The sequence below is a fragment of the Ahaetulla prasina genome, chromosome 2, assembly GCF_028640845.1.
Source record: "Ahaetulla prasina isolate Xishuangbanna chromosome 2, ASM2864084v1, whole genome shotgun sequence".
In the NCBI taxonomy this organism is placed as follows: Eukaryota; Metazoa; Chordata; class Lepidosauria; order Squamata; family Colubridae; genus Ahaetulla; species Ahaetulla prasina.
In genome coordinates, this window is record NC_080540.1 from 62162774 (window position 1) to 62183584 (window position 20811).

A 20811-nucleotide genomic window follows, 5' to 3' on the forward strand; every position below is an offset into this window, starting at 1 on the left:
GCACCACAAGGCTAATTGTTCAACCTCCCATCTGTATGCAGATTCATCATTGTCTCGAATGAGACCAATCGCTGTGGTATCATCTGCAAACTTCATTACTTTAACAGAGGGATCTTTTCAAATGCAGTCATTGGTATATAGAGAGAAGACAAATGGAGAGAGCACACAGCCCGGGGGTGGGGGCTCCTGTGCTAACTGTACAGGTATCTGATGTGATTTTGCCTAGCTTCACCTGCTGCTTCCTGTCTGTTAGGAAGCTTATGATCCATTTACAAGTGCGGTCAGGTACAGCTAGCTGATTTAGTTTAGTTAGAAGGATATCTGGAATGATGGTATTTGAATGCTGAACTGAAGTCTACAAAGAGGACCCTTGCATAGGTCTTTGGAGATTCAAGATGTTGTAGGATGTAGTGCAGAATCATATTAACAGCATCATCTGTCAATCTATTTGCTCAGTAGGCAAATTGTAAGGGGTCTAACAGAAGAGGGCCCGAAACTCTTGAGCCAACTCCTTCTCCAAATGCCAGCTCAAATTACAGAAGCAGATGCAGGGAATCATCACATCTGCTGCTCTACCAATACTTTTTCAGATGGATTTATTGAAGACATATAGGCCAAAAATCGGCAGAATATAGGATCATGATTCTAATTTAGGTACAGTCCTCTACAGTGGTGGGATTCAAGTAATTTAACAACTGGTTCTCTGCCCTAATGATTTCTTCCAACAACCAGTTTGCCAAACTGCTCAGAAAGTTAACAACCGGTTCTCCCGAAGTGGTACAAACTGGCTGAATCCCACCACTGGTCCTCTACCTTTCAATAAGACTCCATTAATTCAGTGGGATTTACTAAGCACTCCAAATGATTGTGCTGTTAATCTTCACTTTCAGAAAATACTCCTAAATTATACTTGGGCATATGATGGGCATCCAAATCTCTTTAGATGTTGGGAAGATCAGAGCAAATTAGAAGACAACACAGAATAATAGCATCCACAGCACTTTGGCAAAGTGAGCTTTAGGCCTTTAGTGTAGAGGTGAGCTCAACTGCCCTGTCTTTCACAGGGCACTGGTTCAAGAAAGGCCATCTTAAGGCATCTAGTACACCTGTGAATTGGGCAAAAGTTTCAACCTCAAAAAGTAGCAAAATGGGAACCCTTGATTCATTCTCCTTATAGTTTTTAGTCCAAACTTCAGTCATTTGCTAAAATTCAAGGCATTCTAACTGAGAATAGTAAAACAGCCATGTTCAAACTATTTTTTTTCTTCCTCTCCTCACATGGCTAATGGTAGACAGTCTTGAAGCATAATTTGCTGGCTGAGTCTTTCTACATAACAAGTGAAAAGCGCGCAATTTCTATTGTACTGCATAAGCTCAGATCCTTTAGAACAGGGATCCCCAACCTCCGGGCTGCAGAGCAGCATCGGTCCATGTCCTGTTAAGAACCAGATCATATAAGTGGCAGACGAGTGAGCAAAGCTTTATATGTGCATGTGTGCAATCTAGGCTGCACACCCGGACTGTGGAAAAATCGTCTTCTATGAATCCAGTCCCTGGTGCCAGAAAGGTTGGGGACCCCTGCTTTAAAGCAGAGCTTTCTCAACCTTAGCAACTTTAAGATACATGGAATTCAACTCTCGGAATTCTCAGGCCAGCTATGGTTGGGAAAACACTGTGGAATGCTAGAATAATAGGATAGGATAGGATAGGATAGGATAGGATAGGATAGGATAGGATAGGATAGGATAGGATAGGATAGGATAGGATATAGAGCAGAGTAGAATAGAATAGAATAGAATAGAATAGAATAGAATAGAATAGAATAGAATAGAATAGAATAGAATAGAATAGAATAGAAAGGACCTTGGAGATCTTCTAGTCCAGCCCAACAGAAATTCCTCTTCTGAAGTTAGAGAACAAATAAGGTCAAGAAGGCTCTGTGCAGACTCAGACTTTAGACTGTTCAGAGGACAAGCAGAGCTTTTGGTTCAGTTAAACAAGCCGGCAGCTGCAGCAGAAATACACAAACATACATAATGTTCAGAACAAATGACTGTGGTCTGTTTGCAGTGCAATTCGGGAAATGGTCTCACACAATATATTTAACTTGGATAATGCATTAACTCATCTTCTAGGTTTGCATATTATATTTTGCCACAAAGTAGTCAAACTGGTGGGCTTACAAATTATCAAAAGAACTAATCAAGGTAAAAGCAACCAAGCTTAGGGCTTTTTTTTTTTCTTTTTTCAAATTCAGCTGTTTAATTAAACTTGTGAAAACTCAGCCAAGTATCTTAAAAGATTGTTCAACAACCTTTAGACTGGAAGACAATAGTTTGATCTCTGTTTATATCCACATTCTTCTGCTACTAGAGCCATCCAATCTTATTCTTGCCTGAAATAAAAAGTTTCACAAAGTATAGCCTTATTTGGAAAGATATTATACCCAGAGTGCATTCGGAAAGTATCCAGTTCTCCTTCACTTTTGTCAATTTTGTTAGGCTGCAGCTTGAATCTATAGTTGTTGAATTTTTTTTCCTCATTAATCTACACTCAGTACCCCATAATGACAAAGTGAAAAAAAGAATGGTAGAAATGTCTGTAAATTTATTAAAAAGAAAAAACTGAAATATCACATAAGCATAAGTATTCAGATCAGTGGTGAAATTCAGCCGGTTCTATCTGGCTTGGACAAACCGGTAGCGCCAGTGGCAGAAGGCTCTGCCCACCCACCCGGACATCATCACATCCCATTTTTGCTCTGGGTGAAGGCACCCACGAGCGTAGCAAGTGCACATGTGCGTGTGCTCATATTTGCGAACCAGTAGCAAAGGTAAGTGGATTTCACCCCTTTCAGACCCTTCACTCAGTACTTTATTGAAGCACCTTTGGCAGCAATTACAAGATATGATATTTTCACTTTATCATTAGGGGGTACTGAGGGTAGATTAATGAGAAAAAAATAAATTTCTAGAATCAGGCTGAGATTGAGACTAAATTGATTCTGAATTTAATAACAGCAGCAAGACTGTTGATTGGACAATACTGGAAGAAAGAAGAGGTACCTACAATAGAAGAATGGATATTGAAAGTCATTAATTTGGCTGAGATGGCTAAAATCTCAGCTTTTTTAAAAGACAATACACAGGAAAGATATTTAATTGAATGGAAAAAAATGGATTGATTATCTACAAAATAGATATCAGATTAAGAAATATCAGACTGCCTTTGAATAATTAGGAAGTATTATTTTATGTAATGGGGAGGGGGTTGGGAGATGAAAAGATTTGGATGAGGTTAATTGGATTAGAAGGGAAAAAATTTATTCTATGTTTGGTTTATGTATAACAATACCTTGTGATTGACCTGGGAAGTCGGGGGGTGGGAAAGGGAGGGGGAAGGGGTTTTCTGGGAGGAGGGGAAAGGGAAATGTTTTGTTTTTAAAACTTTTTCAATAAAAAAAAATAGAATCAGGCTGAGCATAACAAAATTGACAGAAGTGAAGGAGATCTGGATACTTTCTGAATGGCCTGTATGTCAACAATGTTACAGTTTGCTTTAACCATTTTTTGTTGAAAGCTTGCAACAGAGTACCAACATATTCTTTGCCAAATGTTAATATGATTTAATTGGTTTTGTGTTGCATCTTATGGATTACGGATAGTCCTCGACTTACGATCTATTGCTTAACAACCATACAAAGTTACAACTGACACCCACCCTCCAAAATTACTTATAGCTCAGTTTTCAAGTTCCAACAGCTGCCTACCCAAGTCAGACCATATTTGGGCAGGCAGCAACAAGGCCACATTTATGACCTATACTCATGTGACCACATTTTATGACATTTTTGCCAGAAACAGGCATTTCTGGCAAAAAAAAATGTCACATAGTGAACAATGGATTCAATTTATGACCACATTCACTTCATGATCACCATGTTTGCTTAAAGACTGCCTCAAAAAAATCACAAAATCAGGCATAGTCATGTGATTTACTTAATTACCATCACTACTTACAGTTATAAGTTGAGGACTATCTGTAATTCAAATCATGTGTAAAAAACAAATGCATCCTCATTGGCATATTGCCTGAAGGCAAGCCCACATCAATAAGCCAACAAGCCATCTTTCACAATTTGCTTTACTCCCTTTTTTACATGTCACACTAAATCAAAAAATAAGCAATAAGCTTATATCACATGCACAAGTCTTAAGACTCTCTTGAATTGACACACTTTTCCCAGCATGAGCACAAGAAGCAGATCAAAAGTTTTTACTTCTTTACAAAGTCTTTACAAATGCAAGTTAACCTTAATTTAATGGACTAAACCAACTCCAAACACATGATTTGTATAATGTCTTATTTTTTTTATAAATGAGGAGTATAAAATATTGTGCCTTCCTACTAATAGGAACCTATAAAGCAATCCAAAAACTTCTATGAATAAAACCAATACTAAAACAGCAAAAACCCAAGGAGTTCTTAGACGTTGAACAAAATCATCTTCAGTTTGTACCAAAACTCCATAAAGGAGCCCGTTTTGTGTAAGAAGTTAGTCTTTGTTAGTAGACCTCTGATTGACTTCACTCAGTGTGAGCACATGGAGCAGAAATTCTAAGAAACATCTTAAAATTGGGAGAGGCAAGAAATAGAACTGCACAGCCTTTCAGGTTCTCTTCCTACCATTTGTCTGCAATGCTTTAAATCCCTTCACAGCTGTCATTCAATCTCAGGGAAATAAAAGACACACACAGACACTGTAAGAAGCTTCTGGCATGCCCTTCACTCATGCTTCCACATGCTATGAAGCTTCTTTTCAGAACTGGATCCAAAGCATTGCAAACCCTACCTGTCTTTTACATAACCTGATCCTAAATTCTTAAGGCTGGTGAGAGGATCTCAGGAAAACAGTCCTTAGGGATTCCAGCAGAAGCTGAGAAAGGTGACTGTGGACAGAATCTTGCTTCTTGATTGTGAATCTTTGTTTGTGATGATACTGATCCAAGAGTCTTCCTTGGCTTTTCCTCTATCTTCTGAGGCAGGGAAAGGAACTTGCATCATTTTTGATATTGCTAAATATCAATAGCAATCATTAATATTAAATAATGGGAAAAGTAGTTCAACAATTGTCGAACTTCCTCTTCCACTCTTTACCTCAGAGAAGAACAAAAGAGAACATGATGTCCCTCAAGATGAAGGGAAATATTGATATGACTGAGTACTCACTTTCTCAAAACACTCCACCCCCCAAAAAACAAATGAAACATTTGGATTAAACTTGAAGGGAATAGAATACCTTACATTGATAGGTGTCTGCAAGAAGCCACAATGACATTATATATGGCACAAATGACACAACTTACATCATTACCATGATGTCAGGATACATGAGATATCTTGTGCTCCCCCACAATTTTCTTATCCAGCCTCATAACAATAAAGGTTGAACTGAAACATCTATCATAAGGATTTTAGCAACTGTTCAGATCAGCCATTTTCCAACTCAACACCATTCTTGTGTGTTAGAATGCAACATACATTATCCATAGCCAGCAAAACTTAATATATCCCATCTAGTACCTATTACATAGAACACACACTGATCATATTTTACAAATTAAAAATATTTGTTCTGCAAACATATATGGCCATCTGTCTTAATCAAATAATTGGGTAGCCAACAAGGTATCCAAACAAAAAAGTAAAAAGAACAATAAAAGACACCAAGTTAGGGAGAAGTGATTAAATATCCCTGGGGTAAATGGACTGCAGGGGATGGCAGTGGACAGGAAGGCCTGGACAAATGTTGTCCATGGGATCACGATGGGTCGGACACGACTTTGCGACTAACAACAGCAACAACAATCATATCATATCATCTATATGTAATTGCAATTAATTTTAAAACACAACTGATGTCATATCAAACTTAATATTCATCTTCATCCCATAAACTTCACACAAGGATGGATTTCATCTTAAGAAAAATTGACCTCACCCCATTCCTAAGAGGACCATAAGGGGCGTGCATAAGCGCACAAACGTGCCTACCGTTCCTGTCCTATTGTTTTTCTTTTCCTCTTTCTATATATATGCTTATACCTCCTTATATTTACCCATATATGTTTATATACTATATAATCTTTTGTATGATTCCTACATATATTGTTGTGACAAAATAAATAAATAAATAAAATAATAAAATGTAGTCTACAAATAGGATGTGTCCTATTTTTAGAAAATGAGCTCTATTTAAAGAACAATCAGAGAACATTTCTGTGTCTAAAGACATCCTCCAGTCCAACTCCAGATTAAATTTAAATTAATCCTAAACATAAAATTATCTTTAAAAAAAAAGAGTAACCTTGAAATTGCCCCATCAGCATTTTAGTTACTTCCAGTTAGAACTTTCACTTGTATAAAGAAAAGTGTGTGATATTTTAGAATCCATGAAAAGTGTTGATAAATCTATAGCTTTTCAATATTTGAAGTCCTCTATTCTTTATCCATTAAATTTCATTGATTTTGGATAAAACTCTGTATTCTACATCAATAAAATTAGGATTGCAGCCTGACGTTATTTTACAGTCAGAGTGTCTCCTTGTTGGGGAAAAAATGCATTTTTTAAAATCATCCTCCAGAGGAAACTAATCAACAAAGAAAGTGTTTATTCAGGAAGAAGGTTCTACAGCAGGAACATTTTGCTTTCTTAATCCAAAATAGGAAATGAATGAAGATCCCTCAAGGAAATTCAGTGCATTCTTTTCAAACTTTGTCTTTTTCTGTGTTTAGGTATGGCAAAACTCCTGAGTGGAACCTGTCAGGCTGAGAGCCAAATTAAATGCAATGATGCATGGCAACCAACCACCTATGTTATGTCTATTAATAGTGAAAGTGGGGTGCAAGAGTGCATTTAACACCCTTTTTAAAAAAAAGCAAATTTCTTTTCCTCCACTGCCCAAGCAGTTCTTCCCTTATTTTCAGTTCTCCATACAGTACTTGAAATGAGCTTTGAAAAATACTTCAAGCAACAAGCTATGGAGAAAGGCAAAGAAACAGGAGAAATCAGTTGAAATTATATTTAACCCTGTAGAAAGTTAGCACCCACCCCTCATAGAAGAAGGAAATATTTTAGGGAATATTAAAAAGGCAGAATATTATATTATGTATACAGTATACAATATTGCCTTATACACTGTAAGCCGCCCTGAGTCTTCGGAGAAGGGCGGGATATAAATGTAAATAAAATAAATAAATAATAAATAAATAAAATAAATAAATAAAAATATTATATTATATTATATTATAGCACTAACGTGCCTATCTATTGTGCCTACCATTCCTGTCCTATTGTTTCCTTTCGTTATATCCAATTAATATAGTCATTATGTACTCATACTCATATATATGCTTATATATTGTATAATTATTTCATGCTTATGCTTATATATACTGTGTGACAAAATAAATACATACATACATACATACATACATACATACATACTGAGAGCATATGCACCAAGACAAATTCCTTGTGTGTCCAATCACACTTGGCCAATAAAAAATTCTATTCTATTCTATTCTATAAATAAATATTTTCCCTAAAGGAGAAACGTGTTTCTAAAGACAGAAACTCAGAGCCTCAGAGCTCTGCTCTAAGTCCAAACTAAGGAGCCAACTTTTAGAAATGCAGATTTGGTAATCCATTCAAGACAGGATTAAAACCTCAAGGAAGCCAGCATCTAGAATTAATTGCATTTGTTAAACAAGATTAAAAACTCCAGTTCATTGCCGGCCTTCACAAGACAAACTAATTAAAATCGAAGAACAAAATACACAAAACAAGCCTCTAAATCAGGAGTCTCCAACCTTGTCAACTTTAAGCCTGGTGGACTTCAACTCCCAGAAAAGCAAAGCTGGCTGGGGAATTCTGGGAGTTGAAGTCCACCAGGCTTAAAGTTGACAAGGTTGGAGACTCTTGCTCTAAATTACAAAATGCTGTAGAACAAACTGTATAAAAATCCATGTACTCATCAAACCAGGTGGTCAGCTGCCCAGAAACACATGTGGTTGGTGGTTCTACTTCACCATTAAACCATCTTTCCAATCAACCTCCAAAGCGTCTTTCTCCTCACTTCAAACTGAACCAGATGAACATTTCTTCCAACAACCCCCTTTATCCATGAATAAGGCAGAGGTACAAATGTAAAAACATAATTACTGAAACTGCATCTACCATAGGTTCTTAAATTCCTGCCTTCCATTTTCAGAGAGACTTAGAAAATTTCATCATGCTTTAATGCAGTTTCCAAGAAGAAGCACCAGTAAACCCAAATTGGTTTAAAATAAGATTTATTATATAAAGATAAACAAACTGATATAGGGTTAGTAAAAATACGCAGGAGGCCATGTATTATCTCCCAGTAGAAGATCTGCTTCAAGGGCCTCTGGAAAAAAGACTGATGAGTCCAAGAGAAGAGAAATAAGAGGAATTAGTTTTCTATTAGCTGAGCACACCACAAGTTTTCAAAGTTTGCAATTCCATCACCCTCTAAAATGATGAATGTGTGCAAGCCCCTTACAGCAACAAAGCTAAAGAACAAAGTAATCAAACTGCTGGGGGGATGGAGAGTTTTTGACTGATCTCTAGATTCATGGGTTTGGTTGTCTCTCAAAACTCGGCAGAAGCCAGTCCCATTTTGTTTGCATATGCCTAATTAACCTTCAAAAATGTGATTTATCCTCTTAAGTTACTTGCAAACCTGCAAAGTCACGTTTCAAAACACCTTTGGCTAAACTATATACAGGCAGTCCTTGTCTTACAACCACAACTGAGCCCAAAATTTATGTTGCTAGACAGTGGTTAAGTGAATTTTGCTCCATTTTAAACCTTTCTTACCACAGTTGTTAAGAAAATCACTGGATTGCTAAGTGACTAACATGGTTATTAAGTGAATCCGGCTTCCCCATAAACTTTGCTTTTCGAAAGCTTCCAAAACCTGACCGCCGGGACACTGGAACCACCATAGATATGAGTCAGTTGCCAAGTGTCTGAATTTTGATCACGTGACCATGGGGAGACTGCAATGGTTGTAAATGTGAAAAACGGTCATAAGTCATTTTCAGCCCCTTGTAACTTTGAACGGTTACTAAATGAATGGTTGTAAGTTGAGGACTATTTCTATTAGGTGGAGGAACATTGTGATGCATTGATCTGAGCCATGATGGCGCAGTGGCTAGAATGCATCATTGCAGGCTAACTCTGCCTACTGACAGCAGTTCGATCCTGATCTGCTCAAGGTTGACTCAGCCTTTCACCCTTCTGAAGTTAAATGAGTATCCAGATTGCTGGGGGCAACAGGCTGACTCTGTAAATTGCTTAGAGAGGGCTGGAAAGCACTGTGAAATGGTATATAAATCTAAGTGCTGTTGCTATCTTTGGGACAGATAGATATAGATAGAAAGATGCACAGATGCAGACAGAATTCGAGGGAGATAGGGGGAAAAAAGAAAGAGTAAGCATCTTTCTGAAATATCCATTTAGAATTCTTCACTGCCTGAACCATTTCCTTATAAATAAAGCTGTCCAATAAGGCCAGTCAAAAATAGTAGAGTGGTTGTAGGAAGCAGGTCAACACAGGATAAGTTTCAGATTTCTTTCTTTCCAGGCCACTAAAGAGCATTAACATTGATCTGTTTGGCCTGAATTACATGCAGCTCACACTATGGCTTCACTTAAACAACGTAATCAGGTCATTTTAAGAGTCCAGTATGTGGTGTGGCCAGTGATGGGATTCAAATAATTTAGCAACCGGTTCTCTGTCCTAATGATCAGCTGGGTAGGCATGGCTCAATGATCATGTGACTGTGTGGGCGTAGCCAATTCAACATCATTCATGTCGATGGGTGCTTCGTCTTAGCTGTTACAATGTAATAAGGGTTAACCAGAGAGGCAGTTTCTGTAAGTAGGGCAATAAAGATTAGGCTAGAAACAACACCAGAATGTTTCCTTCCTGCCTTCCTTACAGGATTAGCTCTGTAAAGTGGAAAAAAATAAAATAAGATTTCTTCCAACAACCGGTTCTCCGAACGGCTTAGAAAGTTAACAACCGGTTCTCCCGAATAGGTGCGAACTGGCTGAATCCCACCACTGGGTGTGGCCCAGTAACCCAGTCTATCTGGAAGGGGCGGTTTCAATTCAGAACCATATTGGGACAGTTGTGAGTCTAATTACCCTTCAGTTAGTGGTGTGATGTGTGAACTGAAAACCTAGTCAGCCGTGTGTTTTCAAGTTCACACAAATATCAAACCAGCACCTCTGCTTCACTTTCTCCTATCGTATTTACTCCGGTTACTGGGTCTTATTCTCTTGGCAAATGAGTATTCAGTATAGCAATCTTCTTTCTTTAAAAAGAAAAGTCTGGAATTTCCCTCGGTTCTCCTTGTCTGCTTGAGTCAAACAGTGTGTACGTGCTGGAAACACATTCTGTGGAAAGATGGATGGGAGGGGATTTATTTTTTTTCCATTTTCCTTACCTACAGAAATGTGTTTATTTTCCCTGGACAAAGTGTTGTTGGCAAGGCGGGGACCGTGGCGCCAACTCTCGGAGGATATTCCTCAGCTCTTCAGGAGAGAAACAAGTCTGTACTCAGATTAAAGTTCAAATCAACAGCGACGGGTTTATACCTTGAAATGGGATTGCATACATGAGATGCTGGAAATGTACAAGTGGAGCATTTAATTTTTATTTTGCATCTCTGTTTTAAAGACGTTTTTTCCCCATGTAGCGTCCTCGAAAGAACTGAACATCAACTGCCATCATCCTTAGTCAGAAGAGCCATAGAGTTTTCAATTCAACCATGGCGTGCAAAGAGATGTATATTTAAACATACACGTATACAACACCTAGCCAGGCTAAGCAGCTCAGTGGCTAAGACGCTGAACTTGTCAGTCAGAAAGGTCGGCAGTTCGGCGGTTCAAATCCCTAGTATAGGTCTCCTGCGTGAGCAGGGGGTTGGATTAGATGACCTCCAAGGTCCCTTCCAACTCTGTTACTATTAACTGATATTTAGACATTAGGGGAAGCTGAAGTTTGCAGAATGATGTGGAAACTGGATGGAACAAAACTGTGATTCAAGACATGCAAACTGGAAATGGATACAGACTGATTTGCATGCCCCTATGCATGTAAGGGTATAAATCTGTCCCCAAGAAGACTTTAGCCATGTTTAATTAAAAAAAATAGGTATCCTTTTGTGCATTTATATCTCCAGTTAGTTGTATGTTGGCATCCTATCTGCCTGAATATAACAGTCTTTTTAAACTCAGATATTGATTGTCCAAAGAGGACTATAGACCTTAATCTTAATCAGTTACAACTAATGTTCTTATTCTTAATGTGTTTTTGCCACTACTCTTCACAAGATGATCTTTCTCAAATAGCAAGCCTCCTACAGTGACTGTACTAGGAGGTGAGGAAGGGGGTTAATCTAAGATTATGCTACATTCATGGAACATTAAAGCAGTATTCCAGGCCTAGCTAAGAAGACTACTGCTAAATACAGTACCTTCAGATACCTCTAGGAGATAACAATAGAGCAAGACTATGTATACGTCACTGGTTAATTTGCCTGGACTGGTAATTTCATTAAGCTGTCATCCTGGCATGTATCATTAAGCACTGGTTCAGAAAGGCCTAATTAACTAGGAAAGCATTACCCACTTGCATGCCATCTTCTTTCCATCAATTTTCAGGACATCACGTTCTGTACTTGGAGACCGAAGAAATTAATGTACTATACCTTAATGCTCTTAACTGTCATGTCCACTCTTTAGCCTCAGAGATTGGCTATGTAAGATTATGAAGGTGATTTTGGGCTAGAGCTCTGTTCTCTGTCTAAATCAGGGGTCTCCAACCTTGGCAACTTTAAGACTTGTAAACTTCAACTCCCAGAGTTCCTCAGCCAGCTTTAAGACAAGTCTTAAAGTTGTCAAGGTTGGAGATCCCTGGTCTAAATTATATCATAACTGAAGGATCATCAACTGTTGTTATTGGAGAATGTCAATGTCCATTCCAGGACTGTCTTAGAAAATTCAGGGCTTCCCACTCATACATGTATTTTTCCCCATTTTTGGAATGCTGGAAACTGTAGTCCTAATATACCTGGATTGCACCAGGTTGGGGAATTTGACCTATAACACATCAAATGCATGAATGATTATTATGTAATGAATCAAGCTGTATCAGCTGTTCTCAACCAAGTGTCTTCCAGATATACTGAGATTACAACTCCCAGAATTCCAGAACTAGCAAAGGCTTAGTACACGCGTGTCAAACTGGCGGCCCACAGGCCGGATGCATCACCTGCAGGCCCACCCTTCCTCACTTGTAACTGATGTTATAAGGGAAGGATGAAAGTAGATCAAGGTGTACCAACAAAGAATTCTCAGCTTCCAGCAGTGTGACTTAATGTGTTAGGACAGGATCGAAGAGCTGGTAGGGGCCATTAAATCACCATGCAGGAATCCAGATTAAAGCATGGCCAACAGATAGTGTTGTTGTGACCTAGGCTCACTTTGGCATAAAAGACACACTTAGTCTTAAACAAACCTATTTTATTATAATAGCTGGGAATTACTTCATTCCCAGCTTAGTCCAAATTAATTCCAAAACAAGTCCTACAGAAAAAGTCCTTTATCTTTTTTGGCACCCTGCCAAAGGCTTTTCTTGGCAAAGCCCCATGAAGTTCAAAAACAAGAGACACCAAATAGAACCAGATGTAGCAATGTTGCTTTCCTACAAAGAGCCCAAGAGCCTTTGCTGCTCTTTTAAGCCTTATGGGAGGGGCAAATCTTCATCTGGCCTTACTGCCAAGTCATCCTTTTTGCTTTAGCTGCTCTTATGTTCTGGCAGCTCTTCGCATGTGTGCACTAGGAACAGGCTCCTCCTGTTACTCTGCCTTTCTGCTGTCTGCCATTGGAAGTTCTGGAGTCTGCGCATTGTTCCCAGATGGCCCTGGCCCCATCTCTGCCTCCGATGCAGAGCCCTCATCCGGGCCTTCCCCAGAGTCCAGGATTGGGCCATGGTCCTCCCCAGCCTCCTCATTGTCTGACTCTGCTGCTAGCTCCGCGAGCTGCTGGAGGACCACAACAAGTGTCCAATCCCACCTCTGCTCAACAATCCAGTGAAGGGAGTCTACCACCTCTCTGAAGGAATGATCAAACAATTCCACCAGAATATGCTTTCCTGTAACTCAAGTCCAATGTGCAAGGTTCTGTTTTCCAGAATGATAGAGATCAGGTATTTATTTCTGTATTTACTTATTAGATTTATCTCTTGGCTTTCATTCAGGAGCACGCAATCACACAACCTTGTAAGGGTGGGTTGGGCTGAGAAAGGGCAACATTCACAAAAACACTTAAAGAGCATTTATGGTTGGGGTGGGATTTGAACCTGGATCACTTTGCTCCTTGATCCAACACTTTAGCCACTACACCCCATTGGCTTTCCTTCTGTAAGAGATCCCTGCCTGTGTATGAGAAATATTCTCTCATATTCTACTTACATTCTATTGCGATTTATTATCTTGATGTTGCTCTTTGAGCTGTTTTTACTGAAATGTTTTAAGTTTTGAGTAGATATTGTACTTAGAGTTTTATATTATTATTATTGCTATTAGAAACCAAGCTTCCAATACCAATATCAATATAGTAGGATCAAATAAACAGTCATTAAAACTGAATAAGCAAACATCTGGGGGGGCGGCAGGGAACCCTATAATCTCAGTAGACATTCCCGTGAGTTATTAAAGGTGGGGAAAAAACCTTTAAAAGAGACAATGCTGCCACCTGCTGCCACAATTAGAACTTGTCTCAGTAAGCAAAATGTCTATGGAGATTCTCAGTCATCCAAGTCATAATTGTCCAAAAGGTGCTTTTTCAAGAGGCAACTGGACTTTCTGGTTTTTCTTTGAAGAAGTTTCGCTTCTCTAAAGAAGCTTCTTGGATGAGAAGTGAAACGTCTTCAAAGAAAAACCAGAAAGTCTAATTTGCCTCTTGAAAAACCATAGTTTCCATTCATTGAGGATCAGGGTACAAAATATTTTACAAGAGAAAGGAGTAAACAATTTCAGCCATGTTAAATCAGGGGAGAGCCAGGTTCAATATCCTGATGTCTTTTTAAGTTATTTTTATTTACTGTCTTAACACATTTTATTTAACATATTTATATAAGAAATAGAAAAAATACTCACACACCTCAAAAACAGAAAACTATTTTTGATGATAAGCTAAAAAAAAACAAACTAAAAAAATAGAGCTGACTAAGTTAACAAAAAGAAAGAAACAAAAAAGCAGAAAACAGGAAAGCTATCATTATGGGTTAACTATATTATGAATCAAATGTCAGACAAATTTCTAAATCTACAATTTAAGAATTTTTTTTAAAAAAAATAATGATTCTCTCTGGCAAAACTGATAGAGAAAATCACCAAAATACGCAATGCGATTTCCTGCACACGTTCCCTAAAAATGGATATTGTAAAATATTCCATTTCTGGTATTGGGTATTTCTGGTATTGTATTTTTCAACCTTGTCAACTTTAAGAAGTGTGGACTTCAACTCTCGGAAACAAGCATGCTGGCTGGAGAATTCTGGGAGCTGAAGTCCACACATCTTAAAATTGACAAGGCTGAAAGACACTAGGGTAGACAATATCTAGAATCCCTGCTGGCCTTCTGCTTTTGGAATTGATCCAGCTGCTTTTTAAAGCCCTCTGGATTAGAGGTCCATGAACTGTGCTCTGGGAGACACAGTGCTTCTTCTTTGAACTCGTTCTGGATCTCTCATCTTGCAAGTTCAGGAAATGACCTCAACTGTTAGCGTTTGTTATGAGAGAGGGAGAAGACAGCTTTCTAAACTTCTCAGTAACCATAAAGCCCAACACTGACCTTGTGGCTGCCGTTTTAAGAGACAAGCAAATGTTTCTTTACTCTACCAGTCAAGGCCTTTACAAATTTCTCTAACAGTAAAACAGAAGACACTCAGCATCTGGGGGGAAAGCCAAGTTCTCAAGGCCTTCTGAAGGCTAACAGGGAAGGCTTCGTTCAAAAGTAACCTTGGATAAAATTAGTTATCTGAAATTTTTTCAATCAGGGACAGACTTGGATATGAAATTGAAACAATCTTAGTCATTCTTGTTGTTGATCTTGAATAGAATTAGGATAGGGTTGGGTGAATCTCCTGGTCCTCTAATGATTTTGGAGACTATCCTTCTGGGATAGTTGGAAGGCCCGGAAACAGGAAACATTGTTTTGTAATGTTTCTTCTCTTTCCTAAGCAGGTGGAAAGAGGAGAAGTTGGGCCCTTAGGAACTCTGCTATAGGATATCCCAGGGCTTGGTTCTCTTCTCCATCCCCCACCCCTTAACATGCTGTCTGGGGAATTCTGGAGATTGAAATCCACACATTTAAAGTTGTGGTGGCCAAAAAGTACATGAAGGGATTGGGAGAGCTCATCTGCCAGCACGTAAGAGTCATCAGGATGCTGATGACACCCAGGCAGAAGATGAGGTGGAGACCTGATCCAGTGCCTGAAGGTCCAGTTTTGGATGGGGAGAAATAGACTTAATTGAGTCCCAGCAAGGACAGGAGGGTTGTTCTGTTCTGTTTTGTTGCAAATCTAGAGCAGCGGTCACCAACTGGTGGTCCGTGGACCACCGGTGGTCTGCAAGAAAACTTTGGTGGTCCACAAAAAAATTATTTGCATTTTTTACATTGCACTAAATAAGGGGTCCTCAAACTACAGCCCCTGGGACAGATACGTGCAATGAATGTTTGTTTGCTGCAGAGTCTCCCCCTTTGGGGTCTTCTTGTGTGGGTCAGAGGGGGCAAGAAATTTCGACTTGGGGTCTGCTTCAGCCTCCTGGTGTGGGGCTTTGGGCGAAGGCTGGAGGGAAGTGCTGCTGGTGGCAAAGAACCAGAGGGCCTTGTTCTAGTGGGACAGCATCATGGCTTGGAACTGGCTGACCATCTCAGGCTGCTGAGCTTCCATGTGCCAGTACCAGGCCTTACACTCCCACAGGTCTTCCCTCTGCTTGGAGACCCTATGCTCCTAGCCTCAGTGAGATGCTTCTGTTTGAGCCTCCTTCTCAGTCAGATCCAATTTGAACTGAGCCAGCTGTTTTGCCAACTCTTTCTTGTGGTGGCTGCTTAGTTCCAACAACTGCTTCCTAAGGAGCCTGGATGGGGAGGGGAGGAGTGGCTGAGAGGGGAGGGCCAAGTAGAGGCACCCCTCGACATGAATGACATCGAGTTGACCATGCTCACCCAGTCATATGACCACATAGCAACACCACCCAGCCAATCATTAGGCAGATCATATTAGTAGTCCGTGGGATTTAAAATTATGAATTTTGTGATCCCTGAGATCCGAAAGTTTGGTGACCCCTGATCTAGACCACATTCTCTATATTCTGGTAAAATTTCCTCCTGATACTAACTAGGCGAGATCTAGTTTCTTTGGTCCCTTGGCAAGATTGATCAAGTACTGCTGTTGCCTATGAAATCTTTCCTTTTTAAAGTGTCCCTTTGGTCTTTTTAGGTACAGGAAGTCCTCATTTGGTGAGTGTCTCATTTAGTGACCATTTGCAATTATGATGGTGATAAAAAAGTAACTTTATGAGCAATCCTTGCTTTTACAACTTTTACAGATATGCAAAGAAAAGTTGAAGTAAGACCATAAGTATAGTCACAGTTTCACTTAGCGACTGCTTTCCTTAACCATTCCTAACTGTGGTTGCTAAACAAAGACTGTTTGAATTGCCCTTTCTGGCCTCTAGGTGGCGCTATCCCCCTTTAGTAAACTGTTAAGATAAGCTTATTGTGAGATGACTTTTCCAACATGTAAACTGCAAAAATGTAATTCCAAAGAACATAATTTCTCTTCTGCCCTGTGAATTCGTGCTGGGGTTCTCCATAAGAAACCAATGTTTTTCTTTTACTCAGGAACACTATGTGCCAGGCTGAAAGTCCTCTTTAATAGCCGAAGTGTCAAGGTAAAGTACCACTTTTTCTAAAATGATAGTGCTCCACTGAGCAGAACACAGTAATTGTCTTTTTTTCCTTTATAGCTATAATTCTTCTAATTCCTTTTAAGAATCTCACTATTTGTGGCAACCAACATTTATAGAGAATGTTGAGAACAACTGTCACTTACACTTGTTGCCTTTCTGAATCCTTCCTATCATCGATTTGCTTAGGAAACGATACAAGAAAAAAAAACTAGGGATTTACTGACATCCAGAAGATTCTCTAGCTACCTACCATTTCTTAGTAGCTGAGAATCAAAGTGTAGCTTGTGGCATTTATTAGGATTGGGCAGTGCTTCCAGTTGAAGAGGGAACAGATCCTTCAGAGAAGAATGGGGTAGGAACTTCAAAGTAAGCCAAAAAGGAGAAGGAAGAAAGCAAAGATTTTTCTGACTGCAATAAAACTGCATGGCAGGGATTCCTCACTTTAATGAATTTGGAAGCAGGGACAATCTTCTGAGCACAAGGAAATAGACAGTTTCACTTGACACAATTCAGCCTATGGAGGAGGAGAGTGGTTGGAAAGAGAATCAGCAAGGAAGACACTCATTCAACTTCGCAGCTACTAAGATTGTTGGACGAGCAGGCACAAAAACAGCCAGAGAAGTGATTGAAGCCTAGGAAACAGGCCCCAGGAAACAATCAGTCAACAAGACTGCTGATTTATCACCAGCCTATCGAGTACTCAGGTGAGAGTTGGGTAGCACAAGCAAATGACAGCTAATGACTTAAAAGCCAGCCATCAACACACAACATTAAACAACATTTAAAAAGCTACATATGACAAGCACTATAAATACCACACACAAAACCACACACTCTGCTAGAGAGAAGTTCCTCGAAGATCGGCTCCAGCACAAGTCCAAAAGCTCGGAAGGCAAAATCTCTGGTCCCAGTGACTGACCCAGATTGGATCCTGCAACATTCTCCTTGGACACACAATTCACCATCATTCGTAAAATACTCTGGGATCTATTAGTGATGGAGAAGAGATTATGATCAGAGAGGTGAAGAGCAACAGTGAAACTGCTTTGATGATCCATGGAAGAAGAAGAGGGAGAAATGAGAGTCAACCCAGAGGGAAAGATTAAGCAATAGAGTGAATATCTATTTAGTAAAATGGAGGGAGTGTATGCACACGTGCAAGCAGATGCCTTCAGTTGGTAACTGCCTATATAAGTCCATGCAATTTTCTTGGCAATATTGCAGAAGTGGTTTGCCCTTGCCTTCTTCCTAGAGTTACCGGCTTTGTGTCTAAGGTGGGACTGGAATTCAGTCTTCAGGTTTCTAATTTAACCATTTAACCACTATGCCACTACGTTAGAACATGAGCATTGAAGTCAAAACAAGGATAGAGAAAGCTCAAACAGCATTCTTCAAAATGAAAAAGGTCTTCTGCAGTAACAACATAAGCCTAAGATTGAAAATCAAGCTTGTCAGATGCTACATATTTTCTATCCTGCTCTACGGAGTGGAAAGTTGGTCTCTGACAGAAAGCCACTGGAAGAGACCAGAAGCATTTGAAATGTGGATTTACAAGTGGCTGTTACATATAAGCTGGGCTGACAAAATCAGAAGTGAGGAGGTGATAAGCCACCTGGGAAAGCCAAGGGAAACCATCAAAACCATAAAAAAGCGAAAGTTAGAATATTTTGGACATGTGATGCGACACCCAGAAAAATACAGCATACTTCCCTTAATCCTTCAAGGAGAGATTGAAGACAAATGAGGTCCAGGCAGAAGAAGAAATCTAAGGGACTGGTTTGGACAAAACTCAACAGCATTTTTTCGTGCGGCTGTTGATAAAAATAGGATCGCCAACATGATTGCCAACGTCTGATGATGGATATGGCACAAGAAGAAGCAGAAGTGCCTTTTAGACTGCCAACCTGCAGCGAGCGGAAAACTTCAAAGGGAACTCTGGGACAGGAGTTTTCTGTGTAAGTGCACAGGGATAAGGGAACAAGATTACCATAAATGCTATTTCCACAGCACAACCCCCTCTATTAGTGACAAGCCATTGACTTTTAATAGCTTTGGTTATGAAATAACTATTGTTCTATGTCAAAGTAATTTTCTGGTGACCTGTTTGCATTCATGTAATATTAGAATAATATTAATAGCACATCCAATCATTTACTGACAGTCATAAAGATAGCTTTTATTTTATTTGGCTTTCCCAGTCAGGGGGTTGAACATTGATCCATTATCTTGGGGTGGTGGTGGGAGAGATTGCAAGGCACAAGTTAGTTTAAACAGTTTCCTTAAAAGCTACCCTTTATGTTTATCAGGGAGATGAGCAGCAAAATAAATCAATAAGCAAGCAAGCAGAGGGGCTGAGGTGAGTCCATTGTTTAATTTTGGGAAACACCAATTCCCAAACTCAGAACAAACCTCTACCTGTTTTTATAGAAGAAATAATTGGTTGTATTTACAATTTGCAGTAAGCTGTAAACCCATGGTTTGGCAACCACAGTGATTGGATTCACACAACAGGCTAAACCATTGTTAATCATTGATGGTAATATTGGTCATTGCAAATAGACTATTAAAGATGAAAGGAAGTTTTTTACATTCTTCTGCTGAAACAGCAACAGGTACCAAAAACACTGAAAAAGAATATGAAGTTGCAAATTTAATCTATACCTAAGGCTGTAGGTATGAACAAAATAAATTTTAAATTAAATCTGTTGTAATCGTTGTAATCATAAAAGCCAAATCTTATCAGCTCCTTGCTTGTATCACAGCCAAAAAAGTTTCTCACATAGCAATAGACTTGTGTTTCTCAAGCAACTTAATGCAAAATTCAGCTCATCAATCAGCACAGGAATGGCCAATGTAGCACCAGAAGCACAAGAATTAATCCCAGAGCAAAAGAATTGCCTGAATCTTTTATTTTAACTTTTAGTTTAGGGTTTTTGCTTTGATTGTTAGCAAAACTTTGATCAACATCCTCTATATGAATGGCTAAGGGGAACTAAATAATGGACAAACCATTGGGCTAAATCAAGTTGTTATTTATTCTGGCACTGTATCAAAGCTTTGTTTAGTTCAGTTTAGTTTATTGTCATTGCACCTCGTACAACAAAATTAAACACCATCTTCAGTGTACATTATAACGATAAAAATAAAACACAAACACACATCCTTCACCATCTATACAATTGAATTGAAAATTTGGGGTCAGTATTGATGGAAAACAACTGTTAAAACCTAACCTCTTGAACCTTGCTCAAATTCTCGTCTCTTGCTACCTAAGAAGCAGTTAGGAAAAGTAGCAGTAACTTCCAAGTTGCTTTCTTTGAAGCTATTGAGAGAAGAAAATGTAAAAGTAAAGGGCATCTTGAGGTCTAAAATCTGAAACTGGTTCCATATTCATTCAAAAGTACATTATTAATCTTTCACAAATGGCAATTCCATGGAGACTTTCTAATGAAGGACTTCAATCACTGTATTTATTCTGTCCCATCCCGTCCTGCCACCCCCGTATATTTACTTCTCTACCTCCCACCCCACCCCTGGGGTCAACTGTGACTATTGATTACAAGGTAGTCAAATTTACATTGTTTGGTGGGATGAGGGCAGATGGTTATATACCACTACAAGAAGCCCTCAACTTACAACCATAGTTGAAACCAGAATTTCCATGGTTAGGCGAAGTGATTGCTAAGTGAGCGGTGGCCAGTTTTATGACCTTTTTTGCCACAGTTGTTTACGCAA